Source organism: Monodon monoceros, unplaced genomic scaffold (genome assembly GCF_005190385.1).
Source record: "Monodon monoceros isolate NGI ecotype Baffin Bay Population unplaced genomic scaffold, NGI_Narwhal_1 Super_Scaffold_11, whole genome shotgun sequence".
Taxonomy (NCBI): domain Eukaryota; kingdom Metazoa; phylum Chordata; class Mammalia; order Artiodactyla; family Monodontidae; genus Monodon; species Monodon monoceros.
Window position 1 is genome coordinate 92,077,181 of NW_021703767.1, and position 16,568 is coordinate 92,093,748.

At 34.4% G+C, this 16,568-nt stretch overlaps 1 protein-coding gene across 4 annotated transcripts in view; it reads right to left on the reverse strand.

The window, feature by feature from the left end:
* The window catches only part of NLGN1 (neuroligin 1), an 887,115-nt gene that overhangs the window by 100,752 nt on the left and 769,795 nt on the right, over nucleotides 1–16,568 (reverse strand). The window lies entirely within an intron of this gene.

The following is a 16,568-nucleotide window of genomic DNA, read 5'->3' on the forward strand; positions in this document are numbered from 1 at the left end:
GAACATTGACTGTTCTCACCATGAGACCCTCATTTCAGTTCAATCCAATATCTGAGACACGACTTCCAGGACTTAGGCAAATAATAAGTGACCTGAAAATAAGGAGTATTTACACACTTTCCTGCCTTTTCTACTGATTTCTGGAGATGAGCTCAGATTTGGTAGGATTTTTTAGGGCAGCTTAAATTATGAATGTCTTGTGCATGTGTGCGTGTGTGTGTGCATGTGCAGGAGAGCAGAGACAAGTGTAAGTGATAAATATCTGTCCTCCCTCTCCTGTTTCAGGGTGTCCTAGAATTTCCCTCCTCTACCTTCTTTCTCCTCCCCTTTCACCCCAACATTTGCTTCCTCTGTATATTGAAAACTCATCCCAGTATGTATTGGTTTTGTTTATTAGTGCTGTCATAAATTATTTTTTTAGTAAGTGAAGATATTTAAGTAAGTAACTAGTTGGGATTTATTCATTCATTCATTCATTCTCTTAGCCAATGGTTACTGAAGCACCTTCGATATTTTGAACAAAGTCTTATAGGTAGAAAATGAAAAGAAAGATGAGATTCAGTTCCAAATAGAGGCTCATATGGGGCAATGGCATCAGTGGAAATAAACAGAAGAATGCAATCATGTGTTTTGTGCTATGGAACTAAAAGGGGCACTGAGATACCTAATTCTGCCTTGCACGACAGACAGGATAGACAATGGGGCAGGGCTTTCCAGACAAAGGCAGCAGCCTGTGAAAAGCAGAGGTAAGAAAGCATGAGGTAAAGGCTGGCAAACAGGTTACGTGTGGTGGAAGTGGTGGAAAGTGAGGCTAGAGAGCTGGGCACTGCTCCTGGGGGACAGATCTTCAAGTCTGGAATTTATATGGCAGGTGATGGGAAGACACTACAGGGCTTTAAGCCTATGAGTGGCAACATCAGATTTGGATTTTATAAAGATCTTTCTGAGTGTACTTTAGAGGAGAGATAAGAATGGAGTTGGGAAGAAGAGAAGCAGTGCTGCGGAGATTCACAGGCTTTAAAGAGGAGATGAGAAGTGAGCCAAGTCCAAAACTGATTGGAATAGGGCACAGACTTGCATCTTCTCAGCTTACATTCTTTTCTCAACCTGAAGACTTTCTCATTCTATCTCCTGCTGCCTCGGAACTCTGCCTGCCCTTAGAATCTTCACTGTAAGGCCACTCTAAGTCACTTAATGGGTTTTACTGTCTTTCTACTGAAAGGATGGTGCACAGGTCAGCGACACAAGCATCACCTGGCAACTTACTGGAAATGCAAAATCTCAGGCATCACCCAAGACCTACCGAGTCTGTATTTCAGTAAGACCCCCAAGTGATTTGCATGCATGACGCACTTTAAGAAGCACTTTCTAATGGTTCTCCATGCCCATATGACAGTGTTTTGGGAGTAGAGTGGCACTTTCTATGCTCTGCTTCTTCTGACTCCCCCAAAGCACATAACAGTGCATATTGTTGGTGGGTAGCAGGTATTTGCTGGTTGATTTATTTTCAAAATAAGAGGGTTACTTTAAACAATTCAACCATTTCGATTTAATAGACATTTATTGCAACTGGGAGACCAGTTAAGAGGTTATTGCAATATTGTCCAGGTGAAAAATGAGGTACTACATTAGGGCAATGTTAGTAGAGATAAAAAAAGAAGAGGCAAGGGAAAAGAAATATTTTGAAGGAAACATTGGTAGGTTCTGCTAATTACAGATATGAAAAGTGAAGGTGAGAGGAAGTACAAGACCTATGGTGAGGTGAATATAATCACTTACTGATTTTACTGGCCAACTGAAGCCTGGATGAGATCCCAAGTTTATTCAGAGCCATTCTTTCTACATTTTTCTATTTGTATTTTTCCCAGTCAACAAATATTTATTGAGTCGGTGCCTTCCAGAAGGCAGGTTCTTTTCTAGGTGCTGCAGATAAAAAGGCTTATCCTATATTATTTGGTCTTTGTGCTCAAGGAATTTACAGTCCAGTGGAAGAGACAGAAAAACAAACTGACAACTGAAATAGAATGAAGTAAGTGCTATGATAAAGGTAACAGCAATGGGCTGGTGGCCCTGAGAAGGAATATTTAATCTAGATTTGGGATGCATGATTTCAGAAAATGCTTCTCAGAAGAGGGGACTTCTCCAATGAGCCATCAAGACCTAATAAATAGCCAGGTATATGTGCATATGTTCAGTGGATAAGATGGGAGGGTGGTGTGGACTCCCAGAACACAAAGGAAACCATGCAGAGAAGGCCTGCGAGAGCGAGCACAGAGGGTTTATTCAGTAAATTGATGTTGTTCCATGTGGCAGTAGTATGCTGTGTCAAGAGGAGGTTTGCTACATTGAAAAATACAGGTAAATAATGTTATGAAGTGTCACTCGTCTGGTTATTGCAGATCAAGGTACACAGTAATTTCTTGCAAACCATGTCTCTCATGTGAAAAACACGGCAACTTAGTGATATCCTTGCTCCTCATTTGCAAAGAAATAAATCAAATATAAATCTGTTTTCTCTGCAAGCCAATCTCTTGTTAGACTCTTGTTGATCTTTCAAAACCCATTTAAATACCTCTTTTTTCTTTTTAAAGAAGCTAAACCATATTCCTTCTCCCTTTTCCACAGTTCCCAAGTTTTTTGTACCTCAAAATTCATAGGCTGCCTTTTCTCTTTCTTATAGTCTGAGTCTTCTACTTGCTTATGATATCCAGGAAGTAAGGAATATATTATTTATTTTTATAAACATCGCAGTCATTGACATCATGCTTGGTACAGAGTAGGCGCTCAGAGAACAGATGTATTATCTCAGACAAATTAACTGGATTCTTAATTATTGAATGAGGCAGATAATTGATGAAGGTGAGATTTACCATCTTTACAGGAATAAAATTAAAAGTGAGCTTTTCCCACATTTGCTTTATATGTATAAATCATCAGTAACTTAACACTAGGCTTTAAGGGGCAAAGGATTAACACCTTTGCCCCTTCATTAAAGCCATTTGTACCCTGTAAAATATTTCTGACCACCACATCTGCTTTTGCTATAATGGCATGACATTTCTCTATAAACAGTTCAAAAATAGACTTGCACTTGTTAATTTTCTTTGTTAGCTAAATGCAACCATTCAGCTAGGTCAAATTCGCACGAAAATTGGACAACACATTGTAGTCTACAGGAAAGAGAAAGAAAGAGTGATAAAGCTGCAAACTTTCTTTCAGTTACTGGTGGTTTCTTTTTGTGAGGGAACGATTGCCCGCGATACTAGTGTCCTTGATATTTTACTCTCATCTCCCTAATGTATGCTAAAAGGCACTCTCATTTTTGCATTGTGTTTAATTTTTCTTTCATCTCTAACTCTTCTTTGACTTTTTTGCCTCCTTACTAAATTGAAAGAAGGTGGCTGCGTTCTTTTCATATAGAAATGGCGGCGTGGGGCATAAATGGTTCTTGACAGCTCTTTTATTTTATTAAAGGAAAATAGATGGTCTCACTGAATCAACTTGGGATGATATTGCTATAATTCTGTCACTGTTTTGGAAAGAATGTCCCTCCCAATCCAGGGCATCATAAATGATTAACTATGAGCACAGATCAAAACTTCACTAGGTGGCTTCTACAGGAGGAGGTCACACATTAAAAGAAGGTGTCGTAGGGTGGCCTTGTGGATGTGGTCCCTTAGAAATGGATTTCAAATTAAAATTCTCTTCTTAAACTGTTAAGGATCTTGTGAGAAAGCTGAGATCACATTTGGATAGCAGTCTTAGGGTAATAACCCCCAGAAATGTTCCATTTCGCTAGAGCTGAAACATACTCATTTGTCTAAAGCAGTGTAACTACTCTGGGTTTGCTACAGACTCTGCATTGCCCTCCTTCCTCTCAAGGGTTGACACGGTATTCTTTAAAAATCAACAAAATAAATGTATTAAGTTTAAAATACATTTATACCATACTAACCTTTCTTCTTGCCAACATCTAACAAATAATCTTAAGGTGGCATGATCTCAGTCGGGGAGACTAAAACAATCTACTTGATGCTTGACCCTGACTATATATACAGCAGAAACTGTCTGAATGCTGATGTTTTTCATTATTCTATTGCAACACTCCAATATATTTTCTCTCCCACTGCACCCATCACTTTCTCAAATACACATATTCAATTTTACCTACCCAAGTCTTTTCTGCAACTTACGTTTCTAAATAATCTTGTAGGTACACATAGACCTTGGAATCTCATTTATTCTTCATAATGAAGACAACAAGGTAACTGATATATAGCCTATATCAATATCATCCTATCTAAGCTTTAACAGTTTAAAATACTATTCTCTTATGAGGCAAGCAATTTATTTTAAAATAAATACGGCATTTCTTATATCATAATCTTGGCCCTGCATTTGTTGAATATTTGAGGAATCTAATGACAACCTTTAGTTTATCACTATGGTTATCATAATTTCACTACTACTAATAATCTACTGACTTTAAAAAATAATCTGAAAAACAATGATATGGTAGTTGAAATGAGTTTGAATTGCATATACTTTATACTCTCCCCAGATCTATCACAGAATGGTTTTATAACCTTGGGAAAGTCACTGAACCTCTCAATATTTCTATTCTCATCTCTTTAAAATAAAGATAATAACTTCACCTTATCATCTACTTCAGTGATGAAGGTGTGAAGACTCATAACCACAAAAAGCACATCAGGCTTTATGAAAGCCAGACTCAGGATAAATATAAAGTATTTTTGAGAAAGAGCACATGAAGAGTTTGTAAGTACAAAGACAAAGTTTTTATAAAGTGTCTTGGAAAAAGAAAATACATAGAGCAAATAAATCATACCTCGATATTCATTTTCTGAGGTATTTCTGTGTCTACCATATCCCCTGCATTATCAGTTCAGTTGAAGGACCTGAGGAAATTTTTACATGGCTGCATTTAGCATTCAGCTATGGCTTCCCATTGCTAGGCAGTGAAATACTCATCTTCTACTTTAAGCACCGGATTTATTGCTCCTAATGGAAGATTTGCATTTGTTCTAAGATTACAAATAACGAATAAGCCAAAGCAGTTACTCTTAAGCTCAATTTGTAGCTCTTGTTTGCAGCAGGGCACTTTTATCTGTTCCATTTCGTTTCTTTTCTTCTTTTAGGATTAAAAAGAATAAATTTTATTTTATTTATTTATTTTTTTACATCTTTATTGGAGTATAATTGTTTTACAATGTTGTGATATGTTCCATTTGTTTTCATTCTCATTTTGGCCTGGTGGTATTTCTAAATAAATCAATCACAGTAGACGTTGGAACAGGTCTATTGAATACACCTACGCTGACTACACACATTGTGTGGAGAATGGAGAAAATTATGGCTATAATTCAATTAAAAATGAAAGCATACTTCAGGGGTCTGTTATCTGAATAAACCAAGGGAAAAATCTTTTGCCCTCGGTTAGCTAGATAGTTTATTCTTCTTTCTGCTTATTCTTGTGAGTACAGAGATAGCACTTTAAGTGGCAAATATAAAACAAATAACGCACTGCCTGCTTTATAAATAATTTGTGAATACTCCACATAGTATGTAGAGCTTCCTTTATCAACAACCATAATTGGTAGAAATCACTAATGACTATAATAATTGTTCATCTTCATCATGAATTTCCTACCACGTCAGGCACTATTAAGCCCATTACCTTTTTTTATACCTATTTTACAGGTGAGAAAACTGAGGCAAAGGGAGATTAAAGAACTTGCCCAAATTCATGAAACTAGTGTGTGGCAGAGCTTAGAATTCATCTTGGGCCTGACTCTGGAGCCTGTGTTCTCCTCACTTCACTCTTCTACTTTCCCAGGATGAGCCAAATGCCTCACCGAGCAGTATTGTTGTCTGAAATGTCATTACGTCATGGTTAAAGACTGAATGCAACATGAAGAATAAAGCATAAGTTAATTAATTGTGACTATGCTTTTACTTCTACTCTCTAGACTAATATTTCTCAGGAATATAACACAATGAAAGGTCATGAGTAAATGATATTTTGACTGTATGGAAGTATATTAAATTAAAAATCTTGCATTTTTAAAATATTGAGACTTGTTAATAAAAGAACCATCTCTTACTTGATATCCAAATGATTATTCCTTAACTATAAAACTGAAAAGAATTGTGTTCCAAAAATTTCAGTAATGTTCTCCCTTGCTGAAGACAGTGCCTTGTACTTAGTTATTTCTTCATATTTATCACATACAGTACATATATATAATCAATAATGGAGCTTATGAACAAAGGAGTCAAACAGAATTTATCACCAGTCAATATGGCCACTCCTTCTAATCATAATACAAATGAATGTTTCTCAGTAGATATTAAAATTTTATACTCATTTATTTTTAAAGTAGCTTTTTAAACCCCCAAACTATAAAATATGTACTGTAGGAAACTGGGGAGAAATGAAATGTAAAAAGTAGGAAAAAATCACCCACAGTACCCTCAGTTGGAGAAAAATAATGATACATTTCCTTCCAAATCTTTTCCATGAATATTTTTGTTATTGAAGTAGAGTGTCTATATAGCCAAAAATTCTGAAATAATTTCCATATTTTCAGTATAGTACACAGTTAAATTACAAGAGTGTATTTTTCTAAATTATTTCTATGTTGTACAATAGCATCATTTCAAATTAAATATTTATAGCTTGTCAGGTTGTAAAAATCTCCTTCTCTAGGGTTGACTAGATAACTCTTTATCTGATGTGTTCCATAAAATTTAGCACTGAGCAGTTAAAAGATTGCGTGGATTAATTTTGAGTCATCAAAACTAAGGCAACTTTCAGTTGAGGCAAGACATACACATTATTAGGAACTCTCCTTTCTGTCTGTATGTTATGCATATAAATTATGGCTAAATGATATTAACTGTGAGTGTGCATGAGTGTCTGAATGATTGCACACTTGCATTTAAAGATGTATGTTTTTGATTTTTAGGTCCAATTAAAATGATGTTACTGGCCTCTGTTCTTTTCCCTTTGGATAGCCAATCTATATCACAAAGTCACTATTCACTGTTCCTTCACTATTTTGCACTTGAACAGGCAAAACAATTTACAATCTTTCTAAAAAAAAAAAAAAATTCAGAATACTAAGCTGTTATGGCTTTCTCCTTCCCAAGGAGGCAGTCTGTTCAGTAGAGAAAGGGATCTTACAGCTGATGGCCTGCAGAAAAGCTGTTTACTATAAACACAAAGTCCTGTTTTTCCATACATCATGGTTGGAACTTTTAAAATGCCTCTAGTGATTTATTTATATCTGTGTACAACTAGAGTTAACTTAAGACAGTTTTAAACATCGTTTGAAAATTTTTATTGTAAAAATTCTGAATGTTCGTGTAGGTAACAGAATTAGGAAAATTCTTATTTGACTGCTTCCTATATTTACTTGATATAAATACATTTAATGAGGCTTTACTAGGGTGCTGTAAGGTAAAAGGTGAAGGGTATCTTGCACTTAAAAAATATACAATTGCATTTTCCTATTTCCCAACATGACTTGTAAACTACATCGTAAAATACAATATTCAACAAAACTGATTTCAGAGCCAGAAATTTGACCCCAAAACAGAGCTCATGGATGTGTGTTAAGTACAAAACCCTCCTAATAATGTATTCCTTGACCTGTTTGTGGATGTGGATGTGGTTTTAATACAGAAAACATATGCTGAGTGTGGTGAATGGGAAAGACAAATCTAATATTTTCACCACAGGTGGGAAAAGAGAAATATTACAAGGATTTTTCATTGGCAATCACACCAGTGATAAGCATGGCAGAGTTGTTCAGAATGCATTGTAATATCTCTAGCATGGAGCCACCCATGATTGGTGTGGCTCTTTATTGTACTAGGATTGCATTACTTTGGGCAAGTCTTTTAACCTCCTCTGAGTCTCGTTTTCCTCACTCTGAAAATGGTGAAGAAGATTTGTGGTCCCTCACAAATAATTTACAATAATTAAGTATTGAAGCACTTTATAAATGCTAATACCTTCTGCACATGTGAGGTAGAGGGGTTAGTAGATAGCACAGGGCACTGGGAGTGGAATTTTAATGATGATCTTCCACGCAATATCCATGTCACTAAAGTAGTGAGTGGATATTTTAAAGACCAGAAGAGCTTCGAAAAGAGATATTTGGCATAATAGAGAAAGCCTTGGGAAAACTCTTGGCATCCAAAGATCCAAATATCCAAGTTTAAACCCTATCTAAGGATTACATTAGAGTTTGGAGTCTAGCAAGTAAATTAGGAAGATGTTATTATATTGACCAGAATGAATAATTTGGCATAGAAATAAAAATTTGGGAGAAGAATGACAGAATTGACTTACTGTCACCCAAGCTGGTGACCCTGACATGTGGAATGTGAGCTTCTCAAGGCCACAAAACTTGGAGTGAGAGGTGAGAAAATTGGTGACAAGGAGTGTCCTGGGACTATGAAAGAAGAAGTCAATTGATGTAACTAAATGTTTCAAGTTTGGGAGTAATGTCATACCTGAAAATTCAAAATCGTGAAGTAAAATATGATTTGAGGTGCTGGTATTATGAGAGCTCTGTAAAATGCTTATGAATTCACTTTACCCAATTTTATTAGTGGCCTTAGAAGAAAATTAAAGACTTTAATATTAAATTTTCAACATAAAAGATCCTTTAAAACACTAAATGAGTTATTAGAAAAGGGTCAAAACTAGTTTACAAGCTTATATTCCAAATCAGTGTTCTCTTTGCCCATAGCATAGTGTGCCATTATTTATTTTTAATGAGCAAATCCTACAGTTGGAAAATGGTGCAGAGGGGGGCATATTCAGGGTAAGAGATATAACAGACTTTGTCCTAAAACTCATTTTGTTCATGATGCTATATAATTTAGGAACAAAATAGAGCAGCATAGGCAAATTAAAATACACATTAACTCTTGCAAAGTTCATGTTTTTCATACAACTCTCTAATGACAATCAATAAGAGACACCTGATTTTAAATTATTTTTCATAGAGTTGTATATTTATTGAATTTGCTTGCAAAAACATTTGACTTTATTATTCTCAAAAACATGATGTTACTATATTTTTCAAACTGATTTCTTTAGAAAAAGAAAGAAATTAACTTAGAGATTTAATCATATAATTGTCTACCTATTCTTCCAACAAACTTATTAAAATCCTATTAAATGTCAAGTGTCGAGTAAATGGATAACAGGACTCATGACTGCTTTTCCTTAATAAGAATGCAAATTTTTGTTTCACGTTTTTCATGCATAAATATGTAAACAGATATATTTAAGTTTAGTGACAAATCTGTTACCCAATAAGGATGCAAAATGCAGAAAGTAGTTAATTAAACATTTGGGTTAACAGAGCAATAGCATACATATGTAATACGTTACTGAAGAACCAAAGTTCACGTATTATAAAACCTATTCTGATATTACTTAAATCTTTTCTTTAATTCAGATGATCCAAAGTCTCTTCAAGATGTTGTTGAATACGGTGGTCACTGTTACGCACATTAGCTGGTATCATTTTAAAACAAAAAGAAAATTCCATCTTGCGAACTAGAAAACTTTGGTGGCTACTCTCACGTGTATATAATTCAAACTAGAGCTGGAAGGTATAGTGAGTTTTCCTACTCATCTATACCCTTTCAAACCATTATTTCTTTCATTAGGACTAAAACAATTTATGAAAGAGGCCTGTTTGAAGCACTTTCTTTCCTGTCAGCCTCTGGGCTGATGATGTAATACAATAATCCATCATGGAGCCAGGGAGCCCTGTTGATGGATTACAGCAGTGGTTCATCCACCTGCCGCTCTGCTCTGTAATACACCATTACTGGGGCACAAAAGCAAAGTAGCTTTTAAAGAAGTAAAGATTCCAGGAAAAGCACTGTTTGGATTTTATTTTTCAATCTCAAAAGATATTATTAAAGGTTGTAGCAGGTGAGAAATGTTGATGGACAAATTGAACAAAACTTAAAAGTTATCACAAAAAAGAAAACAAAGTTTTCTAGGTTCTGATTCATATGGAAATTTACTTTATATATTAAAGAAACAACATAAGTTTGATTAGAGAGCTTAGAAATAACTATGGGTAGTGAATGATGATCTCGTGAAAGGAGGAAAAAGAAAAAAATTAACTTCCTAACCTTCGGAAGAAGGCTGGTATTATCCCCAGTCCTATCTAGAAAATATTCTAGTCTAGTAGATAGTGGTGTCCTGTAGTTAGTAATAATCTTAATACAAATAGCACTTAATGAGAATTCTCTTTGTAAGGTTTAATCTCATTTGTTCTCCACTATAAAATGTAGATTCAAGGAACTTGCTTAAAACACATGGCTAGCAAATGGTAGGGGAAAGATATAAACCTAAGTCTCTGGACTTTAAAACCAGTGTGGTAGAGTACAAAGAGAACAGATCTGTATATACCTTCCTCTTAGGATTGGGTGTCAATAAAGAGTGATAATTCATATACCTAATCCTGTGCCTGACAGAGAACAGCCGAAGAATTAAAGTGATTTTTTTTCTTTCCTTTCCCTCATCCTCATGTAAACAGATGCCTCTGCCTTGAATTATAGGCTATTATAACATCCTCGATGTTAACCCATGGAGAGTTTGCATATTCACAAGATGGCAGAAGAGCCATTAGAATGCTTTAAACTCGTCATGTTTCTTAGTGCAAATCCCTAATCAGGATCCATAGCCATATTATCACTGAGGACAATCCAATCGTTTCTTTGGAAAATAATGAAGTAAAATTTAGAAGAATGAATACAAAATCTTGAGTAAATTCAATAAACCAATCACGCGATACAGAACTGGACATAATTCAGTTGATAGCAGTTGAAATTAAAAAGCAGAACAAAAATACTTGTCTTATAGATTACTTTCTTAATGAATGAAAAACTATGAAGCAGCTGCTCTGGAAGTTAACGAAATGGGAACAGCTTTTGATTAGAGTTTATAGTCCTGTCAAACTCAATCCATACCTGGATTACTTGGTGTGGATCTGGATGTTTCATTTTGACAAACTAAAGAATGATGTCAGAGTCCGGAAGCCATCTCATGTTAGTAAGGCACAGAAAAATTGACTACATAGAGCCAGGAGAAGGGGGGGGGAAAAGCCCTAAAAAGAACATGAGAGTTCTAATTTCTATTTGTGGGTGAGGGGTACAGGGTAATCATGTTTATATTTCTCAGAAATCATAGCTAGGACACATTGTATGAGATAATGGGGGGCCAGATTGTTCCTCACTTTAGATACTAAATTGTCCTGAAATAGGTTCTGCTGCTTTTTTATGTGACTACCGAGGAAATTGTTGAACTACATGCTGGGAGATTCCTGTATCGGATGTAGATTTGGATCAGCCCTCTAAGCCCTTCCAGCCCTGGAATTCCTGATTTTGTGGAAGCAGATGGAAGCTGAGGCTCACGATGATGAAAATCTTGAGTCACACTGAAACAGCCTTTTATTTTACAAAATAGTTTTGGTGTTTTGTCAAAATCGGCGATGTTTGTGGGAGTTTATATTGTGGCAAAAAAAAATTGAGAACTTCTGGTCTAATCTGTAGGCCTTGTTTATTAGGCTTAAGGAAAATTAAAGAAGACAATTAGAACTCCAGTGCTTTTTAAAAATTGGTATAGTATAGCATTACTTTCTTTTATTTGAAACTATAACACAAAAGAGACAGCCCATAGAAATGAAAATATCTCAGGCTTGTATTTGTGCTAATATTAATCAACAGGCTCAAGAAATTTTATGGAGAAGAGAAATGAAGAAAATTTGGAAACTTCCTGTATTAAGCGCTCAAAGTCTCCCTAAACACATAGTGAATCTTGGTCAGTGGCTGTTAAACATCCTGAACTTCTCAACAGTAGAAGGAATACTTGACATCCTGTGCATATAGTCAGAGGCGAAGCGATAAATCAGTCATTCCTTAATTTCCCTTAAGAGTACTAATGGGTAGGGTAAGATAACACTGTTTTACATTATAGCTTAATAAGAATTCACCATTTTTTAATACCTCTGGTGTTTCTTCATTTATTTTTAAATACTAGTAATATGCTTTCATTTTTTATTGTGGAAGACTTTAAATAATAATTAAAGTCCACTTGTGTATCCACTATAACTCATATAATTCAACTGAAATGACAACAGTATAAACAGTTATGGCCAAGTAATCACATCACAGTCAATGACAATCACATCAAAATTGCTGTCTGGCTCATAGTGATTGTAAGATGCCATCAACTCTTAGAATTGAGTCAAAACATAGGGGAAAAAGTGTCTTTGTATTGATGAAATGTGACATATGGAGGGAAATTGAGCCTGGCATATTCCTCATGTGCCTCAAACTATTTTACGTAAAGGTACAAATATTCAATGGCAATCAACTTTTCTTAATAGATTGTTATTTTAAAGCCATGCACTTGATCAATGCAAAGAAAAATATACTATAATAAAAATAAAAACAATTACAATTTAAAAGCTTATTTTTAAAAATTCAAAAGGGAAATCTCTTTCTCCGGTTTAGAAATCTGTTCATCAGAAAATTAGGCCTATTTACTTAAGATCTTACTACCATTAAGATAGTTGAAATTTCTAAGCAATATGCACAGTGCTGAAATTAATATTATATTTCTTTATTATTTAGCTCTTTAGTTTTTTGCACAAAGTTCCTAAGTAGAAAAAAGTAACTTCAGCAGATACTATGCTCTTTTTCCACAAGTTTTCTGGATTCTAAATAATGTCAATTCAATAACAAAAACTAACCTTATAATACTTTACTTTAAAAATTGTATTAAAACTTAATTATGTACAGAGAGGAGTAGTTGCTAAGTATTTACCAATTAAATGGTGACTATAATAAAAATTGGCTAATACTTGTTAGAAGTTAATATTACTTCTTAATCAACCTGTAACTAATATATTGATTATATTCACTGCAGAAATTTGTCAATGAAGTGAAACATTTAATTGAACCCTATTTTTGGTATTGTTCTCTCATATTTTTCCACCAAAGAACTCTGGGGTAAAACTAAGTTTAGTGCTTTTTTTCAGTTGATTTAAACTAACAAACAAACAAATAAGGAACAGTTCACTCATTTCTTCTACTTCCCACCGCTGGCAACAAGCAATCCTTTCTCTGTATCTATGATCTTGTTTTTGTTTTTTACATTTAATTGTAGGAGAGATCATATGGTATGTGGTATTTGTTTTTCTGTCTCCTGACTTACTTCACTTAACATAATGCTTTTGAGGGCCAACCATTTTGTTGCAAATGAGAAGATTTCATTCCTTTTTATGGGTGAATAATATATATATATATATATATATAAATTTCTTTATCCATTCATTTATTGATGGATACTTAGGTTGTTTCTGTATCTTGGTTGCTGCAATGAACATGGAGGTGCATAGGTCCATATATCTTTTCAAGTTAATGTTTCTGTTTTCTTCAGATAAATACCTAGAAGTTGAATTGCTGGATCATATGATAGTTCTATTTTTAATTTTTTGAGGAACCCCTATAGTATTTTCTATAGTGGCTGCACCAATTTACATTCCCACTAATAGTGCACAGGGGTATCCTTTTCTCCACATCCTCACCAACACTTGTTATTTCTTGTCTTTTTGATAATAGCCATTCTAACAGGTGTGAGGTGATATCTCATCACGGTTTTGACTTGCATTTCCCTAATGATTAATGATGCTGAGCATCTTTCTGTCTACCTGTTAGCCATCTGTATATCTTGTTTGGAAAAATGTCTATTCAGATCTTCTGTCAACTTTTTAATTGGATTGTCTTTTTTTTTTTTTTTTGGCTATTGAGTTGTATGAGTTCTTTATATATTTTGGATATTTAAATCAGCCATTTGGATATCTGTTGACATATATTTTGCAAATACTTCTCCCATTCAGTAGGTTGCTTTTTCTTTCTGTTGATGGTTTCCTTTGTTGTGCAGAAGCTTTTTAGTTTGCATTAGCCCCAGCTGGTTAACAGTTTTGCTTTTATTGCTTCTGCTTTTGGTGTCCTATTAAAAAAATTGTCACCAAGACCTATGTCAATGAGATTACCACTTATGTTGTCTTCTAGGAGTTTTGTGGTTTCAAGTCTCTGTACAAGTTTTTAATCCATTTTGAGTTAATTTTTGTGTATGGTGTAAGACAATGGTCAAGTTTCATTCTTTTGCATGTGGTTTTCCAGTTTTTCCAACACCATTTATTTGAGACTGTCCTTTCCCTGTTGTATATTCTTGGCTCCTCTGTCATACATTAATTGAGCATATACGTGTGGGTTTATTTCTGGAGTCCCTATTCTGTTTCATTGATCTATGTGTCTGTTTTTACACTAATACCATACTGCTTTGATTACTATAGTTTTGTAATATAGCTTGAAATCAGGGAGGGTAATGCTTTCAGCTTTATTTTTCTTTCTCAAGATGGCTTTGGCTATTTGAGGTCTTTAGGGGTTTCATACAAATTTTAGTATTATTTGTTCTATTTCTATGAAAAATGCGATTGAAATTTTGATCGGGATTAAACTGAATCTGTAGATTGCTTTGGGTAGTATGGACATTTTAACAATATTAAATTTTCTAACCCATGAACATGGAATATTTTTTTCATTTATTTTTGTCTTCTTCAATTTCTTTCATCAATGTCTTATAGTTTTCAATATATAGGTCTTTCACATCCTTGGTTAAATTTATTCCAAGATATTTTATTATTTTTGAAGCAACTGTAAACGGAACTATTTTCTTAATTTCTCTTTCTGATATTTCATTTTATTTCAGTGTATAGAAACACAACAGATTTTTTGGTTTTGCTTTTGTATCCTGTAACATTATGAATGCCTTTATTACTTCTAAGAGTTTTTCCTCTCTACATGCTTTTCATTGTAGAGCATGCTGTTATGTGGTGGGCTGGTTATAAATGGCTTTTCTTATGTTGAGGTATGTTCCCTCTATACCTGCTTTATTGAGAGTTTTTATTATAAATAGATGTTTTTGTCAAATTCTTTTTCTGCATATATTGAGATGATCATATGTGTTTTTATCCTTCATTTTGTTAATATGGTATATCACATTGATTAATTTGTGGACGTTGAATCATTCTTGCATCCCTGGAATAAATCTTAGTTGATCAACAATACTTAAAGTGTTGTTGAATTCAGCTTGTTGATATTTTGTCAAGGATTTTTGCATCTATGCTCATCAGGGATAGTGGCCTATAATTTTCTTTTCCTGTCATATACTTGTCTGGTTTTGGTATCAGGGTAATACTGGCCTCATAAAATGAACTTCCCTCTTCTACTTTTTGGAAGACCTTGAGAAGGATTTGTATTAATTCTTCTTTGAATGTTTGTTAGAAATCACCAGTGAAGTCATATGGTCCTGGACTTTTGCTTGTTGGGAGGTTTTTGATTACCGTTTCAATCTCCTTACTAGTAATTTGTCTGTTCAGATTTTCTATTTCATCATGATTCAATCTGGTAGCTTGTATGTTTCTAGGAATTTATCCACTTCTTATAGATTGTCCAGTTTGTTGGAATATAATTGTTCATAGTAGTCTATTATGATCCTTTGCATTTCTGTGGTATCAGTTGTAACACCTCTTCTTTCTGAAATGACTTTTACATATAAGCACACATTTATTGAGCACATAGTAGATACTCAATAAATATTTCCCTTTCTTGATTTCCTCCAGAAGCTTCTGGTAGACACTGCCTAAAACTATGTGGAAGCCAAAAAATAATATTTTCCTTCCTAAGTAAATATTTTACTTCTGACATATGAAAATCTACCAGTGAGAAACAGTTTTCAGGTGAACTGTTTTAGTTGTTATTGCATTTCTAAGCTGTGATCCATTAGCATGAATATTATTCATACAGTTTTCCATCACAGAAATGGAATTGCTTTCACAATGCTTTACTCAACTGAATAGGAAAAGGGAAAGATAAAGAAAACACAAAAATCTACATTATCAGGTTGTTTAAAAATTGGTCACTATTTGTTCCATAAAAATGGAAGTGACAAAATATGTATGTAAAGGAAGTACTACAATTGACAGTTATGTTAACCCTTTAAAGATACACTAATCTTCAGTTTTCTCGTGTTGTCACATTGATTCAAGAATGGAACTATAGATAACACTAAATAGAATTTTCTCCTAACAACTGATTAAAACCCAGAGATATTTCAGTTAAAATGTAGCATAACAATAAAATTCCACATAGGACTTTATATTCTACAAAGTACATTCACAAATATTCTCATTTAATGGCTAGATAAAAAGAGAAATACATTGCAGTGAGCAGGAGTATTTGGTGTGAAGAGGCTGAGGTAGGATGTTGTGTTTCCAAGACCTTGGAAGAAGATCACCTGGGGAAGGTAATCTGATAATGTATAGAAAGACTGGATGGGAGGAAGAGTTGGAACTGGGGTACTAATGTTACAGCAGACATATGATGTGGTGAGGTCTGGCCCAGACTGGTGGCAGTAACGTCAGGAACAAATGCAATTA